Below are 5,239 nucleotides of genomic sequence, written 5' to 3'. Positions count from 1 at the left end.
TGATGGAAAAAGTGGGTAGAACTCAGAATCCAAATATTTGGGTCAAGTGGACTGCTGGGAGGCAGACGGACTCCACAATATTATGGGCACAGACACTATCTCTCATACTGAAGAGAGTCTCTGCTGTTTCAAAGACAGAAAGACTTGAGAGAAACGTTCAAGCGAAGTCTATGGAAATCCATTTCCTGTGAACTTTGTCCTACCTGTTTTGAGCATATAGTGTCTTGCTAGATAACCAGACATGAGAATACGGCTGTAAATAGTATATAGGCTTACACTGCCCAAAATCTTGTTTGTATATTTTCAGTTAATGTTCAGTTGACTCAAGTCTGGTGATTTTTTATGTGCAGTCCTTGAAAATAATCTTTGTATTGAAGGAGAAAAGTTCCAATGTGAAAATCTATTCAATCTTAGACATTTGATGACTAGTAGTTTGTTTTTTAGTAAACCTTTTTGCTCAAATCAAGTGCTTTATCCTTCCGGTTTTTGTCGTGGGAGTGAAAGTGGCTTTGAATTTTTTCACTCACTAGTGAGAGGAAATATTTAGGTTAATTTTCCCACCAGCAGAGGGGGGTGTGACATTTATTGCCAATGAACAACAGGGAAAATGCTTCCCAATCCTCATACTTCAGTCCCCTTGATAAAATTACCCCTTAATTTGAAAGCATATGATTGGTGTAAGCAAGAGGCCTTAAACCAATCCAATGCTTTTTTTGTCATTTTGTCAAATCATTACTCTTTAATCATAGACGCATTAGTCTAACCCTAACCCACTCTTTTGCAACATATATGTAAAGCTGGCTGAATGTTACTTTCATTTTTGCATTGTAGCATATGTGATATGGGACTAGTTTTATTAAAAATTAGTATTAGTTAGCATACATGTTGTGATGAATCTGATAATCATTTGTTTTGCCTGACGTGCGCACTTTTGGTATTTAGACTGATGGAAAATAAACATGTAGGCCTAATACATTTGTATCCTAGTAGATGTAGCTTAATCTGTGAGATGTGTCAAGGCTACTACTGATCAGAATCCTGGCTCGGACTGGCTCGAGCGAGAAGTGGCTCTCGTGAACCCTTCGCTCGCACGTCTCCCAGGGCCGCGCGCCCCTCCCCTCGCAGCGGCGGAGAAACAACATGGTCGCGTCTACAGACAGACCTTGTAGCGGCTGCGTGGAATGATGCAGTGGATGTCACACACACACGCACATAGCCTACACACCAGCATAGACTACAGGCACTATATTAATTGGACGGCAGCGGCATTTATTGTATGAGCGATGACAGGTACGTATGAAGAAATATACTTATTTTTGCGATCGTGTGGGGATAAATTAGAATGTGTCATGTCTTTACCCTGGATAGTAACCGAAAAAATTGCCGTGTCTCACCGCATGTTAATTCAAGTTATCAGCAGAGGCTGCATCAAACCTTTTCAGTCAATTCGATTTTTGATCGTTTCTGGGCTACATATTCGGGTATATCAGCCCAGTGTTTTTACTGAAACCGCACAACCTGTGTCCAATTGTGACTATTGACTATGGATGCATGATATATGAGTGCAAGGGCTGGCACGCCAAAAGTCATTACATTTGGTTGAATTGCATATGGTCCAGTCACCCCATCACTGGAGACAGACAGCAGACCGTCGCACTCATGCGTGTTCTCCACATGCAACATGTAGGCTGTCTGTTCAGAAAACAACGTAGCCTACTTCGGCCGATTGACTGACAGTGGGATGTTAAATGCCCACCTCTTAAATCTCCCTTTAAATCTGATGTGTGTGTGTGTGTATGTGTGTGTGTGTGTGTGTGTGTGTGTGTGTGTGTGTGTGTGTGTGTGTGTGTGTGTGTGAGAGAGAGAGTGTGTAGCAGTTTGTGCATTATGATCATCACCGTTCCCTTATCTTCCACCCACGTCACATCTCACATGGTTCAAAGCTCTCCAACTTGACAAATCTGGGCTGTCCATCAAGCACACTGACATGACCTTGCTTGAGGGTAGCAGGTCACTCATTATGATCTCACCAATGAAATTGCACTATGTATCATATGCTAGTATTGATAGCTTTAGTGTTCTAATTAGCTAGAATGATGTTGAAATGTCGGCCTATGTGTGGCGAGTGTTTCTGATGTTGTTGATGAGCATACTAATGCATTAAGATCTGCCATGCTCAGAACAACATGACAGATCGCTTGGGAAAATGAAGGAACGCTCTCCAAACCCCATCCTCTTGCCTGGAGTGGATTGGTATGAAGAGTTAAGTCAGTGAAACCCAAGGTTTCCTGTAGACGGGCCTCTGTATTGTGGTGTGTCCCCAGGGTGGTAAGCTGATCCCACCTGTGTGACATTCTCAGATACTCATCAGCTCCTCGCTGGCTTGTGGCCATGAGGTCCAAGGGTTTGAGCTGATTGGGCTTCAGATGACATTTCCATCTCCAACATGTGACAGAGGCAGCGCGGGATCTGTCTTAACCACACCAAAAGAATGTTTGGCATTCATATGATAATTTGTTGGCCTTTCTGTACAATGACTTTGTTCTTTTTCTGCGTAAAAACATGTTCTACCAAACATAGATGATTGCTAGAAATGTTCATATCTCTGTGAATTATTCATGCTCACCCCACGTCCACATAACTGCTCATTCATTTGCAAAGTGGTGCCAAGTAAATGGTGTTCTGAGACTGGTGTTCAGTGTTCAGTGTTCAGTGTTGTGTTTGTTCTAGTAGAGACAATCTTGATTCTGTGCAGCTGGGAGTTTTCTGGCACATCAGCCAGAAATGGACAGTTGTTTGCTTTGCCTGGTTAATCTTCTGGATGCAAAAAGTGTTGGGAAAACAAACCAAAAAGATAAAATTATATCTTAAATATTTTACCTGAAATATTTTACCTAACAGGCAGTGCTATAACACACACTTATTTGTGATGTAATGGTTTAAAAAGTCTCTTAAACTAGAGAGACAGTCAACTAATCTAGGAATACCACTATATTAGGCAGTGCATTAGTCACACACACACAGAACTCGCTCTCTTTGCCATTCTGTGAAATGTGTTAGGTACATATTTAAGAGATTAACCATAGTGAAGTAGGGGTTGAGTTAAGGGTCTAATGTAGCCACCTCAGAAATTTGCCCTTTTTCAAAAGCAAGTTAACTACAGTATCTGAATATTTCATATTCAGAACATTGTGTATGTTTACTGCAAGTTTATGACAAGACAACACCGCTTCCAATAAGTTCCAACATTTATTTAATCCATAAACTCAATCGAGTTGGACTTCATCCATGTGTAAAGCCCTCTCTGAAGTGAGTTTAAAAAGAGTAGCCAGATTGTGTGTTTGTGTGGCAGCGACAGGTCTCCTATGTCGGGCATGTTAAAAGGGCTCTATTTGTCTTATGAGAATTATCTTCTTTCCCTCCACACAGGACAAGAGATTCCTTGTATCAGAGCTGGGGAGGACCTTAACCTCTAGGCAAGATGTGAGTTTATTCAAACATTTTTTTAACCAAATGTACATTGGGTAATCAGAATATTTATGTCTATCTACAGCCAATGGTCTTTGGAATGCATACTTTCCCAGCACAGGCAGAGGAATGAAGGACATGCTGTGTTCTCCTCTTTAGCTCGGTTTACATCTAAGTTCTATTGAGTTTACATCTAAGTTCTATTGAGTTGTTTACATCTAAGTTCTATTGAGTTGTTTACATCCAAGTTCTATTAAGTTGTTTACATCTAAGTTCTATTGAGTTGTTTACATCTAAGTTCTATTGATTTGTTTACATCTAAGTTCTATTGAGTTGTTTACATCCAAGTTCTATTGAGTTGTTTACATCCAAGTTCTATTGGGTTGTTTACATCCATGTTCTATTGGGTGTTTACATCCATGTTCTATTGGATTGTTTACATCCATGTTCTATTGGGTTGTTTACATCCATGTTCTATTGGATTATTTACATCCATGTTCTATTGGCTTTTCAGATGAGATGGGCACTCCACTCTGTTCCCCATGACAGAATATCAGTACCTATGCCAACCCTACTAAATATACCTACTCTAGATCTAACAGATATACAGTACCTATGCCTATCCATATCTAAATCAGCCCCATAATACCCCATAATGACAAAGTGAAAAATGATTTTTTTGTTGAAATTTTTGCAAATGTATTAAATATAAAACACGTGCATATGTATTCACACCCTTTACTCAACTTTATTGAAGCGCCTTTGACAGCAATTATAGCCTCACATGTTCTTGGGTATGATGCTACAAGCTTGGCACACCTATTTGTGGGCAGTTTCTCCCATTCTTCTTTGCAGATCCTCTCAAGCTCTATCAGGTTGGATGTGGAGCGTCGGTGCACAGACATTTTCAGGTCTCTCCAGAGATGTTTAATCGGGTTCAAGTCTGCGTTCTGGTAGGGCCGCTCAAGGACATTCACAGACTTGTCCTGAAGCCACTCCTTTGTTATTTTGGCTTGTGCTTAGGGTCATTTTCCTGTTGGAAGGTGAACCTTTGCCCCAGTCTGAGGTCCAGAGCACCCTGAAGGAGGTTTTCATGAAAGATCTCTATGTACATTGTTGCATTCATCTTTCCCTCTATCCTGACTAGTCTCCTAGTTCCTGCCGCTGAACAACATCCCCACAGCGTGATGCTGCCACCACCATGCTTCACTGTAGGGATGGTATTAGCCTGGTGATGATACCACCATGCTTCACTGTAGGGATGGTATTGGCCAGGTGATGAGCGGTGACTGGTTTCCTCCAGACATGACGCTTGGCATTCAGGCCAAAGAGTTCATTCTTGGTTTCATCAGACTGAATCATGGTCTGAGAGTCCTTTAGGTGTCTTTTGGTAAACTCAAAGTGGGCTGTCATGTGCCTTTTACTGAGGAATAGCTTCCGTCTGGCCACTCTACCATAAAGGCCTGATTGGTGTTGTGCTGCAGAGATGGTCGTCCTTCTGGAAGGTTTTCCCATATCCATAGAGGAACGCTGGAGCTCTGTCAGAGTGACCATCGGGTTCTTGGTCACTTCCCTGAACTCAGTTGTGAGTGTCATAGCAAGGGGAGTGAATATGTGATATTTTAGTTTTTTATAAAATGTAAAAAAAAAACGTTTTTCACTTTGTCATTATGAGGTATTGCGTGTAGAATTTTGACATAAAAAAAAGAATTTAATCCATTTTGGAATAAGGCTATGTGAAGTGAAGGGATACTTTTTGGCTGCACTTTAT

The sequence above is a fragment of the Borostomias antarcticus genome, assembly GCF_949987555.1.
Source record: "Borostomias antarcticus genome assembly, chromosome: 1".
NCBI lineage: Eukaryota > Metazoa > Chordata > Actinopteri > Stomiiformes > Stomiidae > Borostomias > Borostomias antarcticus.
This window is presented reverse-complemented; position numbering follows the sequence as displayed.